The sequence below is a fragment of the Chiloscyllium plagiosum genome, chromosome 28, assembly GCF_004010195.1.
Source record: "Chiloscyllium plagiosum isolate BGI_BamShark_2017 chromosome 28, ASM401019v2, whole genome shotgun sequence".
Lineage (NCBI taxonomy): Eukaryota > Metazoa > Chordata > Chondrichthyes > Orectolobiformes > Hemiscylliidae > Chiloscyllium > Chiloscyllium plagiosum.
Window position 1 is genome coordinate 1,568,664 of NC_057737.1, and position 17,195 is coordinate 1,585,858.

The 17,195-nt window shown below is 40.3% G+C and overlaps 1 protein-coding gene across 2 annotated transcripts in view; it reads right to left on the reverse strand.

Moving 5' to 3' along the window:
* Positions 1-16,405, reverse strand: part of fam222ba (family with sequence similarity 222 member Ba) — a 53,863-nt gene extending 37,458 nt beyond the window's left edge. The window contains exon 1 of one of the 2 annotated variants that reach the window (XM_043718072.1): positions 16,270-16,405. The gene's annotated coding sequence lies outside the window, so the exon portion shown is untranslated. Of the gene's footprint in view, positions 1-15,825; positions 16,011-16,269 lie in introns of those variants that run through there. The other variant, XM_043718073.1, reaches the window with a different exon arrangement.
* Positions 16,406-17,195: the final 790 nt, after the last annotated feature.

The following is a 17,195-nucleotide window of genomic DNA, read 5'->3' on the forward strand; positions in this document are numbered from 1 at the left end:
CATTTATCTGAATTAAACTCCATCTGCCACTTCTCAGCCCATTGGCCCATCTGGTCCAGATCCTGTTGTAATCTGAGGTAACCCTCTTCGCTGTTCACTACTCCTCCAGTTTTGGTGTCATCTGCAAACTTACTAACTGTACCTCTTATGCTCGCATCCAAATAATTTATGTAAAATGACAAAAAGTAAAGGGCCCAGCACCGATCCTTGTGGCACTCCACTGGTCACAGGCCTCCAGTCTGAAAAACATCCCTCCACCACCACCCTCTGTCTTCTACCTTTGAGCCAGTTCTGTATCCAAATGGCTAGTTCTCTCTGTATTCCATGAGATCTAAGCTTCCTGTTAAAACCTGCCTCTGATCAATATTTTGGTAATCTGCCCTAATACCACCTTTGGCTTGATATTGAATATAAAACACTCCAATGAAGTGACTTGGAACATTTTACTTCATCATGTGGTGCTAGTAAAACAAAAATTGTAAATAACTAGGCCTGGTAACCCCAATGAGGAAACAGCACCTTGGCAAAAGTAGTGGAGAAGTAATGAAACACCCAGTTCAAACAAATGTTAAGTTCTCTGGGACTTCAGAACAGCAAATGGAGTTCAGGTTTACAATGTAGCAAACAGGTTGATCTGCTGCAAGACATCATGGATTTTTTTTTCAAAAAGCCTGCAGTGTTTCCAAGACTGAGCAGGCTGTTGCCATGGGGAATAGAATGATAATGGTCAGAGGAGAAAGACTAGTAAAGTCTGTGAAAAATTAAGAGTTCTGGAAACCAATTTTTAACTGCTTTGCATGTTGACAACAGGTGCAGTATTAATCAAGCGTTGTGGCTAAATAAAATCAGAGTTCTGTCATTTTTCAAACCCATTTTTTTTGTCATCATCTCAATAAACACATTAAAAATTTATCTACATTTAATGCAAATGAATTAACATGGACAAGACCCCAAATCAATGCACTGGCTTTAACCCAACTATAAAATTAAAGATCACAGCACCAGATTAAATATTCCGTGAAGTTAGTCAGGAAGTATGTTGTTATCTGATGAGGTGAGTTTATAATCTCTTAACATGTATTTGTTACTCATTCACAAGTAGCAAATAACAGGCCTGCAGCTACAACCATTGAAGAGACAAGGCAATAGGTACTGCTTAATCAGCAGAATTGAAGCTGAATAGGAAAATCTCAAATGATGGCTACAATCAGTTCTGATGTTAACTGGACTGGAAACATGAACTCTTATTTCTCTCCACAGATGCTGCCAAACCTGCTGAGATTTTGCAGGTTTGGTTTTGGTTTGTTCCCAACATCCAGTATTTTTGTTCAGTGTTTAGTGATGATGGAGTCTGACTTGGGATGTGTCTGGCAGAAACTGATTGATCTTCCAGCCAATTGAAAGTCAAATTGTTAGCTTTCTTAAATTTGCATAACCCAGAAGTTCCAGCGAAACTTCAATTGAAGTTTTTATTGTACCTAAACCTCTGATGGGAATAATGTTTGTTCATCAAGTCAGGCTACATTTTAGATGCACACTAATCACAATGCTCCAAATTAGTTCCAGGACAAGCCAAAATACTTCGAGCTGAGGTTTTAATGTAAATTGATCAGTGCACAAACATACACAACAGGTACATTTTTCCTCCTTCCTTTTGTCAACAATTATATCCTTTTGCTTCTAATACCATTTCTTTTTGCTGTGAACCTCCTGATGCCTGAGCCAAGTGGCTTTTTCACACAGGCCCAGAAACGGTTGGGAACAAAAAAACTGCAGCACAATTCTCAGGTACACACCAGATATAAATCTAGGTCGGAATGACTCAATTAGTGCCTTATTTAGCTGGGCCATTAGGGAACTTAGCAATCAGTTTTTTAAAATTTCTATTTCAAGGAAATCATTCCTGTCCTGTCATTCTTCTACCCTGCCCAGAGAGAATACACTGCACAAAATAATTTCAAACTGACTCAAAAAAGATTAGGTCTGACTTCCTACTTTCAGCTCAGTAGCTCATAAAAGTCATAAACTCAACCCAGTAAGTCAAAACATGGGGAATAGAGGGGACAGCAAGGGTTAGACACTAATCCCTCCCTTTCCATACATGGAATGTGTCTTGCAAAACCTTAGTACACCCCAGTTCTTATCCTGTATGTAGGTTTGCTCGCTGAGCTGAAAGGTTCATTTCTAGGCGTTTTGTTACCTTACTAGGTAACATCTTCAGTGGACCTCGTGCGAAGCAATGCTGAAAATTCCAGCTTTCTATTTAGATGGTTGGGTTGGTGATGTCATTTCCTGTGAAGTCACTTCCTGTTCCTTTTCTCAAGGGGTGGTAGGTGGGATCTAACTCAATGTGTTTGGTGTGTGTTCCGGTTGGAATGCCATGCCTCTCGGAATTCTCGTGCGGGTCTTTGTTTGGCTTATCCTAGGATGGATCTGTTGTCCCAAAGTGGTTTCCTCCCTCATCCATATGTAAGGATACTAGTGAGAGGGGGTCATGTCTTTTTGTGGCTGTTGGTGTTCATTTATCCTGGAGGCTAATTTCCTGCCTGTTTGTCCAATGTAGCGTTTGTTACAGTCCTTGCAAGGTATTTTGTAAATGACATTAGTTTTGTTTGTTTTCTGTAAAAGGGTCTGTGAGACACATGAGAATTCCTAGAGGCATGGCATTCCAAAAAACACAGTTAGATCCCATCTACCACCCCCGAGAAAAACAGGAAGTGACTTCACAGGAAATAACATTAACCCAAAGAAACCCAAACATAAATAGAAAGCAGGAATTTTCAGCATTGCTTCGCACGAGGTCCACTGAAGAGGTTACCTAGTAAGGTAACAAAACGTCTGGAAGTGAACCTTTCAGCTCAGTGAGCAAACCTACATCCAAAACCTCAACCTGAGCTACAAATCCTCAAGACTCGCCAAATTCCTATTTTGCTACAAAATACAAAAAAGGATTATTGTTGGAGTAACTTGGTTGATGCAGATGTCAAAAGTCCCTTGTCACATAGGATGGCAGCTTTCACAAACAGCAATGCGATGAACTATTGATGAACTAGCTACTGACCCACAATAACTAACTTTTCCTGGAAATAGTGCCATAGAATCTTTCACAAGTATGTAAGAGGCCCAAGAATGCCACAGATCCACACTGAAATGAGGGACAGTCTCAAGATGGGGCAAACCATTTTGGTCAGAGATGAAAGAATCGCCTCAGGCACAGGGGTGGTAAATTCTCCACCCAACTGGCTTTGGAAGCTCCAGGGCTATAGTATGTTCACAGAAATTGCATTATATGGAGATGTTGCAGGAAACTGGTGTAAAAAAGTAGAAGATTGGTGGTGATCGGTTGGAATGGCAGAGTAAACACAACAGATCACAAGACCTCTTCCTACAATGCTTCCCATCTAACGCACAGCAGCAATTCCTCAGTTCCATATGCAACTGTCAGTCTTGATAATGGGCTCAGGTCTCTGCACTAACACTGGAATCAGATGAAAATATTATTCATGTCATAACAGACAAGTTGCAGCCCCTTCAGAAGATATCCAGCCAGGGGCTAGAGAGGCAGTATCAGTTTTTTTTGGCGAGAAACTAATTATTCTAAGCTAAACATTTACAGTTTCTACTTTAGAGCAGAGAGAGATAGGATACATCTCTTGGGTAGAGAATGTGTTTTCAATAAAGCTTTCATCTCTTGCTTTTGCCTCTGTCCACAACCTATTAGTTACAGGGGATCCAGCATGTCTGCCTGAGCCAAGGTGGCCACAGCCAAGATCACAACCATGAAGTCATTTTTCACCACTCCTAGAAACGACAGATTAGCTTAAAGAACTCATTCATTCAGTTTACCTACCTTCAAGCTCAGTATTATTAAGTTTAATTTCTTTGAACCTTAAGCTGAAATTGACATTTGTTTTGCATCCTTATCGACTTTTAAAAGTCACTGTTGGATACAAGTCTACCTTCCTTACAACTAGTGGATAACAAAAAAAGGTTCAGCACACTGACAAAGACCTTTCTGTTATCTGTGTATGAACAAAGCCTGCTGTACTAGCAGGCTTTCCAACCACCTGCCATGTTAACAGCATTCACTTCTAACTTAAAAGATCAAGTGCGCCTCATGGAGATGACCCATTTTTCGAAGGATTACAAAAAATTGTTGTTAAATATCCTGCAGCACTCAACATGTAATACCTTGAACGCCTGTCACACCTCATTTCGATTTCAAATTCTTAAATGCAAATACCAGCGTGATGTGCCAAAGAACAAATCTCTGCCATGATGATGCAGCAGCAAAAGGAAATAATAAACTTGACCCTGGAATCAAGCCACCATCAACTCAAACAGAAAACAGGAGCGAGTGTCGACCAGCCTGTCAAGTTTGTTCCACCATTCAAGAGGCTCATCTCAGTATCATGCTCTCTACAAATACTTTAAATCTTTAGTCTGTAGAAATATGTTGCTTAAGTACATGCAGTGACATGGCCTCCACAACCTGTGGTAGAGAACACCACAGATTCACTACGAACTTTCTCACCTCACTTTGAAATGGTCTAGCCCCCATACCGAGAGGTGAAAAATGAAGGTCTCAACATTTTTCGTCCCTTCAGCCCTAAGAACTAATTCCTTTTGGAAAACAAATGTTTTAGTCTGAACCACTTTCTGTGGCAGAAAATTCCACAGGCTCACCAGTCTGGTTGAATGTTTTTTCCTTCAGTCCAAAATGGCCTTCCCTGTATCTTTTGACTGACCCCCGTTCTGGATTCCTTGCTCATCAGGAACATCTTTGCTGTCTTTAGACAGCCTAGTTGTTATACACTTAGACTTCTGCTAGTCTTAGGAAGGTTCGCAATTCAGCTTATGGAGGATGTTGCATAATTAAAATCATTTTGAAATTTGGCCATAGATAAATAGCTTGAATTACTGAGGAGCACAAGCTTTTACAGCATACAGACATTTTGCACAAGATTCAGGGGTGCACAGCCAATTTGGAACAGTTTGGAACATGTTTTAAAGCCTTAGCATTTTGACTTCATCACCATTCAATATTTCATTCCCAAAATTATTCAGGCTATTCTCAAAGTTTCATTATACTTCCTTTTTAAACATTGCAATGCGCACAAGCTTCCTGCAAGAAAATTGCCAGAAAAGGCCAGGGCGGAAACAGATTTAAAAACTATGGATCCACAAATTAAAATACATTTCCAATATATTTCCAACTTTGAGGTCAGATCACAGGCCATTATGGTCAAACATTAATGCATGGATTTCACTGGAGGATACTTCAATAATTCACCTTGGTCTCCCTTTGTCACCAAACCAAGTTTCACATTTATTAATACAATGCAGTTGTTGCTTAGGTAAGCCAAATACTTAGGTAGGCCAAATAGATCAGAGTGAACATTTCAGGTCAAGATGAACTTGGATAAAAACGGAGTATTTCCAGCATTTAATAAACGTTTTTCTTGGACAATATTCTTGCTTTGGAAGCCAAGACAAAACCAGGGCAATTCATGGAACATGTGTTTGCAAACATTTATGCCTGCTGCATAATTTCAGTCAAGTCTAAACAGGGTATTAGTAGCAACCCAGATCAAGTGACCTAAATTTGACTGAAATGCAACCTTATTTCGACAACTAGGAGGTACAACTTTCCCAGGAGCGGGTTTGTACAGAACAAACTGGGAGGGTTGCCTATATGAGCCAAATAACAATTTTTTTGTGTTGTGTTAGGTAGGCATTCTCTGTACTTAGAAAATCTCTTCCAAAATTAATCAAACAAACCATTCCTCATCTTCAATTTGCAATAACTGATAAATGTGCTGACCTAACAGTGGCTCACAATTGCCTGCTTAAAATCGAGCAAAAACAAATTCAAGACATTAACACTGAGGACTGTTTACAATGCTACATCTTGTTGGATTGGAATATTTGGACAAATTTCTGCATTCAATTTTACTTTAATCCATAACAAAAACGGTCCAGGGCATAAAACCATGCCCAAAACTATTGTACCCTCTTCCCTCTCGATAGGACGTCAATGTAACTAAACGCATGGTTATTTGAATTTGTACTTCATGTAATGGAATCGAAAATTTACAATCTCACTGATTTCAGTCATCACAACAGCAGCTCACTCAGTCTGAAGCCACTGGCACTTCATGCTCCTACAAAAACAAAAAACACCACAGTACACAAACGTACAGCATGCAGTGGAGATCATTTGCTCACCCAGCTTCCATGATTTCTATATAAGTAGAAGTCATCTGAAATAAGACCTGGGAACCACATGTTTATTGATATTTACAAGACCTTGAATAAACAAAACCAATGCAACACAAGATGAGAACATATATCTTCGGACCAACAGTATATTTGTGAGTGCATTGGGGGTGGGGGTGGGGATGGTAGGCAGAAAATGAGAGCGAGAGAGAAGAGAGGAGAGAATCAAAACAGCAGCAAGATGTTTCACTAAGTTTTGTACAGTTTCAGACAACAGTACATTTTACACTGACTACAGTGGTCACCTGTAATTTCTACCATCGTAAGTGGTACCAGGAACATAACTAATTTCCTGTTATCAGTTCTTGGCAAACCTGACAAGCATGTGCAGCATTCCACCAGAAAGTGATAGGGCATCAGGAAGGGTTCAAAAAAGGAAAAAGGAGAAAAGAGCCCTTTTAATTAATTATATTCCAAATGGCATCCCTTCCTGACTGATCATAAGTCAGCAAGATAGAAGACAAGGGATAGTACACTCATTATACTGCCAGCTCCAGGACACACAGTGGTCAACCTGAGGGGAAATGATGCAAAGAAATATCTTCACTACCACAGAATGGTTCACTTGTGACATTGGTCCCACTCCCCCCATTCACATATTTTCATCCAGTAGCCTAAGTGGTTAAATATGTGAATAGCAATAGAGTTCAGCCTTAGATCACCCCCCCACCCCCCAAACCGACAATGATCACTGTGCCGGTCAAATCTTAGCTACTGCACTTCCAGGTTAGTCATCTACATGAAAATTTGCCTGAAGAAATAGGCTGCAAAACTCCACGAAAATATTTACAATTTAACTCATTCAGGAATTAAATATTTATTTTCACAGCAGATTTGAGAATGTCAAAGTAATAAGACATTGTTTTATTAAAGCTGCTGTACACATTTGGAATTTGGATTTTTCCTGCATAGTGCTTAAGAATATACAACTTTCCAGTGTCAAGCAGTTTTGCTACTGACATTCATTATGTTATCACACTGGCACCATCACATGCCAAATTTTCCAACTTGTGACAGGTCATTCATCAAAATGAGAAGTCATCCAATTTCCCCATTTTCTTTGTTCTGCCTCCTTTGTTAACCCCTCCCTTTAAGGGAGGGAGAAAAAAACTTGCACAAATTGACATCAATTTTTGAACTTCAGTTAACGAGTAAAGGGGGCCAAAACTAAAACATATGCGCATCTAATTCATCCTGAACCATCCATCAGATTAATAGTCTTGTCATCAGAGGTGGTGCTGTGGGCACGATACAACACTCTCCATATATCATCCCATCATTTGCATTCCATTCTGCAGAGGACTGATGACATTCCACTAACATGTAGAAATGTACTTTTCAAATCAGTTCAGTACCTGGGGAACAGACAAGCACTGGTTGATTGAGCTGGAGCTCATGCTACTTTACATGATGAATTCAAATCAGGAAGACATCCCAGGGTGATGATGGAACCTTGCACTGTTTTGGATATATTTATCAAGCATCACATTTTCAAGTGCATTCTCAATTAATATACAGATGCCAAGTATTAGCCCCATTTACCCTGAATGTCATCAGTAATAGTGATGTTAATTTTAATCAGCTATTCTAGGCTTGAGATAAATGTCAATCTAAAATCATTTAAAACAATACATTCACAGCAAGTGAACAACTCCAAGGGTTACATTTCTACCCATCCCTTACCATGTTTTTATTTCCCCATGACTCCCTCACTTTCAAGAGTCCATTTTTAATGAGGCTCAATATATCCTCAATACCATCCCAGGCCAGCCGGTCACCTACTTGTTACATGCAGGAGAGGGGAATGATAACCATGCTTAGAGGGAATCAGTTAGACAATTCTAGATAGTAGCTTTGCACCAATGGCTCTTCAACCAAGCATGTGTATTTTATCTGATTTCACTCTTCCTCTGGTATAGGACAAGTTTACGATTGCAACATATTAGGATAAAACTAACCTGTTCCATACCAATCTCAAACCCAGTCCTATTCTTCATTAATTAAACAATTGAACACAACTGTGAATTGTGAAGCAGGATACATTACCTCCAATACACTTGGGTTACATGCTCTAGGATTTTAGTTAAAACCGAGTGTATATCAGTATTGGACTATGTCAGCCCAAGGTCTGTACAAGCAGAAGAAAAACAGCCATGTGCTCAAACCAGCACAGGACCCGCTGGCTTATAGATATTAATTTGAAACAGAGGAATTTGAAGTGCTGAGTGGGTAAGCCACATTTCAGGCAGAATTGGACCTGCCTTCCATTATAAATCACAGAACAATACTGTCAACTTAATAATGCTGTGAAACCTGTAGAAGGTGGTGCCGTGGAAAAGAACAAAATCAATATTGAGCCAACTAATTTCAGGGCAAGAGTTGTGAAATTGCATTCCTTCCCCCATGAACTGAAGATAAAACTCCAAAGCACTAGCTTAGCCCCACGATGAAGAATCTGCCTACTTTAATTCTTGTTCAGTGAGGAAGTGGAGGAGCTACTGAACTCCCAGACCTCCTGGACACAATGCTATCTTGCAGAAAACATGCAACTCTACAGATTTCTACAGCATGCGCTTCCATAATGGCAAGATCTATTGTCAACACAAAAGGTGGCGTTGAAAGCAAATGTTTGCTCAAAGGTTTGAAGACAAATGTTTAAAAATCAATTTCTGGTTAATGCCCCAGTGAGAAATACCCACGTACTTTGTAGGCTATGCAAATTAGCTTTCCTTATCCTGTAATGGGAAAATAAAATAACTTTTTGCACGCATTTGCAAATTACATTTACTGCTAGTTCCAATGTTTTTAATTCTATTTTCAAGCATTTATCCAATAGCCATTTGAAGTTATAGAATTTACTAACTTTACCCTTTCAGACAGGGCATTCCAGAATATAACCGGTTGCAAAACAAGCATCTTAAACGCACTTCCTTTATAAAAAGGAGTCACATCTGAAGGCCAGTAATTTTCAGGTATCCACTGTCTTTTTCCCTTTTGAGACCAAAATGGCAGTGGAGTTTACCAATACTTTGTCTGCTCACAGACAGTCAATCATTTCAATTTCCAGCAGATCCTCTGTTTTATTGTGAAAGTACAAACAGCAATGATCATAGCATATCCTGAATTATTGTTAATGTACTCAAAACACAAGAAATTCAATATAACTAATAAGTGCAAATACTATGTTTCTGATCAATCCAAAGTTTTGTTTCAGATTTACAGCTATCCTTTTAAAACCGCATCCACCGAGATCTCTGTTCAGTCAGCAATCAAGTTTCAGTAATTGTCATTACGTAGTCAGGAATTAGGGCATCTTATTATGGCTTACCATTAATTTCTTCAAAAAAAAAACTTGACTAGCTGTTTATGGAATGAGATCAAGCCAGGCCCTGGGGACTTTACTCCATGAAGTGTAATGTATTTATTCTTAGTTTGCCATTTGTTTTGCATAATTACAACTACAGTTTGTGCTAGCAGTTAATTATACGTAATTAAACATTAGCCTGGATTTGCACCAAGTTGTCAGTGGCAACCAACCTGCCCTTGCTTGTAAAGTGAAAAAATTCTTAATGCAACACATCTAACAAAGGGAAGTAGTGCTAATAGCAGCTCTCCATCCACTTTCTAGCATTAATATTAGAAAGTGCTGAGTCTATGGCTTTACAGATATACAGGCCTTTGATGAAGCTGCACTATGCATAACCCTCATACAGTTAGGGTAGGGCAAGAGATGTGGCATCCTGCAAGTCATGTCAATTACAACTGAACATGTGGTTGCACTTCGCTACCCAAACACTGCAATCTGTTAAAGTGTCAGTCATCAACCAAGTTCCAGCATTTCTTCCCGAAGTCTCTCTGCTTCCCTTTAATACTCTAAAAACATGACCAGGAGGTTTGAACAAAGAAGTCATCTTAGGACACTATTAAAAAAGGTCTTCAATACATCCAAGTTGCTGCTTTGGTCATAGATTATTAACTCTGAATAAAACAAAGCTCCTAGAAATCTATAGTGCTGCTCAAAAGAAGAAAACTTGTGAAGATGAAGATGACGGCTACCTGGAACACACTGCCAATAGGTGGGGGTGGGGAAGCAGGTACCTAAGTTGTGTCTTGATAAGCATGATGTGCAGGAGCAGGTGTTGGACTGGGGTGGAGGGACAGTTAAAAATCACAACACCAGATTATAGTCCAACAGGTTTATTTGGAAGCACTAGCTTTCGGAGTGCTGCTCCTTCATTAGGTAAGCAGTGGAGTAGAATTATAGGACACAATTTATATAAATTCTGAGTCCTATGATCCTACTTCAGTGATTTTTAACTTGATAGACATGACCAGGAGGCAGAGGGATAGAAACTGAATATCAACAATAAGAAGGGGGCCTAAATAAGGAATAGGAATAGGTGCAGACATGGTGGGCCAAGGCTCTTTGGTCTTTGAATGAACAGAGATATACATTTAAAACTTTAAACAGGTACGAATTCATCTGGTTAAGTTCATCCCAAGATAGTCAGGGCTCTCTTGTATTTCAAAAGCATGATCCTTTCCATGTACTGTACTTGGATATCCTCATACGCAAACTATTTGAGAATGGAGAGTTTGTACTGGGGAGAGAGATTGAATTTGGCAGTGCCCTAGTCTGAGTCATGTACAATTTCAGCTAGAATCATGATTGAAAAGCAGAACTTACTTCCAACAATCAGGTACTCTGGAACCAGAGTGCTATCATTTTGGAATTAAGACTTGAATTGCAAAACACTGTCATGGTAGCTTTCCCATGAGATTTCAGAACCACAATATGCTTCAGTTGCACTGAAGGTCCAAAACATACAGCTGCAAAACACCATCAGTAGGAATACAGTCAATCTTTACAAATAAAGATAGCACAATTTCCCTAAACATTGAAAGTTTGGACCTCATACCAAAGAGTCAAAGTACATTAGCTTTAAAGCAAAGTGATAAATGAACAATTTGTACAAATATCAAATATTTCAGATATGCTTCCTATGTTAAGAAATTTTATTAAATACATACTATGAGAGATCATGGGCCCTGCAAGCGAAGACTGGAAGATGACAGATTCTTAATTGACCTAGATAAACAGTCTAACCCCCTCCCCCATTCCCCTGCCAGGAAGTCGATAAGAGGATACTCTCCATCTTTCAGTTTCCAATTAACTTCAAGCAATTCACAGATTACAACTCCTGAATGCCTTTGTCTCTCTGGACCTTTTAGGCTCGTACTCTACATTTAGAACAGTAACACATTCAGCCCAATATTCCTGGCTTGAAGTCCAGCAAAATTTGACAAGGCTTTGGAAGTCAATTATGATTTCAGCATTTTGATCTGAAATGCTTGTTTATCATTGATTACAAAAGTATAGAACCGAGAATTATAGAAACCCTATGGTGTGGAAGCAGGCCATTTGGCCCATCAAATGCAGACCAACCCTCTTGAAGACCATCCCACCCAGACCCAACCCTATCCCTGCAAGTCTGCATTTACCATGGCTAATCCAACTAACGTGGATATATCCCTGGACGCTATAGATAATTTAGCATAGCCAATCCATCTAATCTGCACATCTTCGGACCATGGGAGGCAACCAGAGCAAACCCACACATACATTTTATAGAATGTGCAACCTCCACTCAGTCGTCAGAGGCTGGAATTGAACCCAGGTCCCACGGGCTGAGAGGCAGCAGCACTAACCACTGAGCCATCATTCCGCCCTTTCTGGTGTACTAAAATCACATTAAGCATTTGGTGCAAGACTCCTGTGCCAAGCATAAACTTATTTCTTGCAGTGAATGTCTTATTGTAATACGGTGTCTTAAAGAGCTTTCAGGAAGATGTTATCATTTCCAATAACACCCCCCCCCCCACCCCACCCCAATTGCAACATATTTGGGACTTGTACCTAACTTAAACTGACTTGTATATAAGCAATGCATTCAATCATGCCTACGCCCATCTCATTGTGGTTAAAACTTGGTTGTAATTAAGAGAGAGGCTGCCACAACAGTTCTGATATGAAAGCAAACGTCCAAAACATGCCCACACTAATGACCGGAGATTGTAAGTGGCAGAAAATTAAGTTCGGGAAACAAAAGCTTTCCAATGATTCAATGGATACTCAAAATTCCTGTGGATGGGAACAAAATGGAAGGGTTATACCCAATAGCAAAGAGAAGACATTGCTTTTCTGGAAAAAAGAACCAAAGAAAAGGTGACCTTTCAAATTATGGAAGACAGGATAGCTGAAGAAAATATTGTATTGTGGATAGTGTAACACCAGTCATTACCAAATCGTCCATAGAAGGAATTGGAGTTTTTCTGAAAACCTGGAGTGGAGAGAATCAGGATCTTGCGCCCATAGAAAGTTATTGAGATGAATCATATAGGTCCATGTACCGGAGAAACTAGACCACTAGAGGTGGGAGAAATAAAATGGTTGTTTATAGGAGGAGTTGAAGCATGGTGGGAAGGAGTCACATGCAACACAAGTCCAATAAGTTGAATGTTCTGTACGCGCAAATTCAATTTACTGCATGCCTTTGAGGTCAGTCAAATAGAAATTCAAGAGGCATCAATCACCATATCCCTCCCATCCTTATCACTACATCAAACAGGTCAGATTGACTCAATAATAAAGTGACAATTTGAGCAGTTCAGAAGCCAAGTTCTAGGTAGCAAAGTTATGGACACTAAACGCAATGACTCAATGCTATAGTGGGAATTATATACTCTTATGTAGATAAGATGTTGGATGTATAATGAGGAAATCAACGTCTTCAAAATAAGAAAGAGGGTCTAAACATGGTAGGGATTTAATTCAGTGGTGATTAAACAGGGCCAGCACAGGGGCTTGAATTACAGTCATCTGAAATTCTAAATTAATTACATCCATATTCTAAAGCAATTTCAATAATGCATTTATCAAGAATCAATTTGATAGCAACTGGTCCAGGATGCATTTGGGTACAACAAGACTCAAATCGAGAATACCAGCCACAAACTCAAACCCACTAATTGGTTTGATGGACCTTCTAGATAGATTAAGTCCCCTTCTATCAAGAAGAGTTTTCATAGCTGCCATCTCAAGGGATGGGTTAGGATGTGCACTATGCTGGTACAAAATTTCTAAGGGTTGAATACTGAAAAAAGTTGGATCAGTTCCAGATCAGCAATGCACTACCGTGTAAAATCCTAAATTTCACACCCTCTCCCTCAGCATCCTAGTGCAAGACAAATGATAGAAGACAAGATATCTAAGTGTGATTAGTCCTCATTTTGAAGAGCTTTTGCTGGATTTTGATAGAGGTAAATGACCAAGCAGCTCAACAGCTTCCTGTCCAGATATTTCCAGCTTCAAGTTGTAAATATCAAATCTGTAAACTCCTTATGACTACTGAAAAGGCAATCTAGATTCCAGCTCCAGAGTAGACGTCGAGAAAAACAGCAAACTATCAATAGCAGCTTTAATTCACAAGAGAAAGCAAAGCATGCTGGCCATTCACCGAAACCCCAATAATTATCCTTTGGCAAATTAAACATATCCTACCAACCCCTCTTCCTTGCAGCTCCCTAGAGAACAGCTGGAGAAATTGCTCATTTGTTAACAGCCATTACCTCTTAAACCCTGGGGAATGACTGGTACTCATTGGGGTGTTCAAAATTTACACTACACTTTACTCCACACCTCTCTAGGAACAGGAAATACTGTTGAAATACTATTAGACATTAACTAGTAAGCTATACAGCATAACTGGCACAGCCTTTTCTGACTCACACTTAGAAAACCAGCAGCTTTCAACACAAATCAAATTTTTCAGACACTTCTGTTTATTCAGCATACTTTAAAAGCCAGACCTAAATAAACACCCTTTCAGTGATGTATGAAGCTAAACAGGTGTTTGAGAATAAATTATCTCTCATCCCACAAATGGAGAAAATATACACGTACAATATTAAATGAGCTTCAGAACTTGAAACCTGTGTTTAAACATCAGGGGCTCTCTTAAAAAAGACATTCACATGGGAACAATCAGAAAACATTTACGTAAAATCTGACTCCCTAGGAAATTACTGTCCTCTTGCTTTAATTATACCAATTAGTTAAATGTGCAGACATTTAGGAAATGTGGTTTTAGTACAAGATTTTTTAAAATGTCAACATAATAAGGCAAGTCAACCAAGACACTTGCAAGGTCCATTGAAAATTATACCACAGCTCAAATTTTAGGTACATGGCTTGAATGTCTGAAGGCCTCAACCTGCTGTGTAGAATGACTTAAATATGAGCAAGTTGCCTGCATTACCAAGCGTCAAAGTGTAAACGAAATCTTGAGGATTAAACTGATCGAGATGAAATTTGCTTAGCAACCGACTCATTAAAAAGCAGGGTTCAGAAACAGGCCAGCAATTCATGCTCTTATCTCTCCGGCTGGAGATAACACAGTCTCCATCTGCTCACAATGAGCAGCTTCTTGGAGAATTTCAGTGCCTCATACTCACAATTTCAGTGTTGTCCCTCCCCCATAAGACAGTGAAAGAAATAATCTCAGCTTTAATTCCCCCCACATTGCCATAATTCCATGTGTTTTGTTGTCTGATAATACACAAGTGAAAATGAAAAAAAAGGGGACCACACATTGAAAGTACAATGTCGCACGATCAAAATTAATTGTTATTCTCTGGGGGCGGAGGGGGGACATTTAATGACAAACTGCTGCCGTTCTGCGCAATATGATTAGTCACGCTGGATTCCTTGCTAATCAATTCAAGATAAACTGGTTTTTTAAGAAGAGAAAGAAAAACGGGACGAGAAGGGGAAATGCCTTTGTAACAATGGCGTGCTTGTAAAGATTGCAGATTGCCTCCGCTGATTAAACCGTGTATCAGCCACAAGGTTATGCCACCGCCTCGCACCACAATCCCTCATGATAGGGGATGGAAAAGGGGGGGGCTGGCAATTCAAACCAAGCAGCGATTTTCTCTCCACACATTAATCTTTCATGTAACACGGACAGGCGGCTTGGGTCTGAGAGAGAAAGACTTGCAGAGCGGACAACAACCCTCCCCTTGAGAAACGGCATTTTAAGCAGCATTCTTTGAAGTTGCTCTTTTTTGTAAAAAAAAAAGAGATGAAGGCATTGAAAGGGAAAAAAAGAAAAGGCTTGACACAGGAGGGAAAAATTTCACACACACACAGACACACAAAGCCAGACCTGACAAGGCAGACTGACGCCTCAGTGGCTACATTTCAAGATGCATTCCCCCTATTAACATCATTTAAAACGTTTTTCTTTTAAAAATAAAAAAAAATAAACTTTTGGGGAGGATAAGTTAACTTCTTGGAGGAAACTGAAATAAAAAAATATGTCACACCAGAGAGGGGGCTGCCATTTGCAGCAATCTCAGGGCATCGGAGTACAAACGCCCTCCCGAAAATAAAACAAAAAAAAATTAAACATTCTGGACATGAATTTCGAGATAATTTTTCAGACATTTAAAGAAGTTAAATAGACACAGCTGGCAGATTCTTACTCTTAAATATTCTCTGCAAAGGTAGCAACCTCTACACAAGACCGGCGGCGTTTGTTACGCATCGTTTAAAACGTTATTGTGTAAGAAAATATCGCTGCGATCGTTAAAATTTCATTTAGAGACACTTTTTGAAAGAGAGAGAGAGGAAAAAAAAACCTCCCGAGCTCCCAGACCCATCTCCCTGCCGGAAGTAATGCAGCAGCTGGCGTGACCGACAGCGGCGGCCGGCCAATCAGGAGCCTACCTCTGCACCAGCCACCCCGCCCATTGAGGGCACAAAGGACCTATTAGAGACAGGGAGGAGGCGGGACTTCCGCTGGCCGCCCCGCCGCCCGCTCCTCTTTTGTTAAGCGTCCGACGCCACCTCAAATTATTTCAACTAACACCATCGACCAGGGCGTGGAACCAAGATCCGCCAGGCGACGACGCCGTGCGGACACTTACTTTCTGTGGAGCTGACAGGACTGCATAGTTAAACTGTGGGTAAGTTCATGAATTCGTTCGCTGCTCCGGCCCGTGCCGCTCACTCGCTCGCAGCCGCTGCGACTGCGGCAAAAAAAAACGCCAGACGCAGCGACGGGCAGCGCGTACGCGTGCGCACTGCCAGCCCACCGCCGGCCAATACGCGTGCGTGCCGTGATTCAATACGCGTGCGCCCTGCCGGCCTATCGCCGGCAAAGACGCATGCGTCTTGGAAGCGTCCCTGGCAGGGCAATGTCTAATTTCACGTTGGCAGCTCTGACTGTGTAAGCTTTAAACAAAAGTTCACACGCGTATTTCACAACATGTTTTGGGTTTTTCTTTGAAGGATCTGTTTCCCTTCATGTTTTCTTGCTTTTTCTATCCCCAGGAACCTTCGAGTGGATGGAGTGTGGCGCCCCTATCGGTAGGAGGACCAAAGGATTGAAGGCAATGATGCTCAACACCTCTCATTGACATTGACATAGACAATTAACTCATTGTTCAATCATGCATGTTATAGACCCAGGAGGTTACACAAATAGAAATATAGACTAAGTTATAAATCAGGAGATTTGGAGAAGGGAATGATATGCCTTCTGGATAGATTATTTTGTTAATTCACAGGATGTGGGTGACATTGGCTAGGCCAGCATTTATTGTCTGTCCCTAATTACCCAGAGGGCAGTTGAGTGTCAACCACGTTGCTGTGGGTCTGGAGTCACATGCAGGCTTGACCAGGTAAGGAGCCAATGATGCCGACCTCCCGCCAGTGATTAAACAAAATAAAATAATAAAAATCATTTTGAAAATGCATTACCCCGCCTTGACCAAATTCTACCTGCCCTTTTTACATTTTTCATCCGTAAGGGAATCAAGGGTTATAGGGAAAAGGCAGGAAAGTAGAGTTG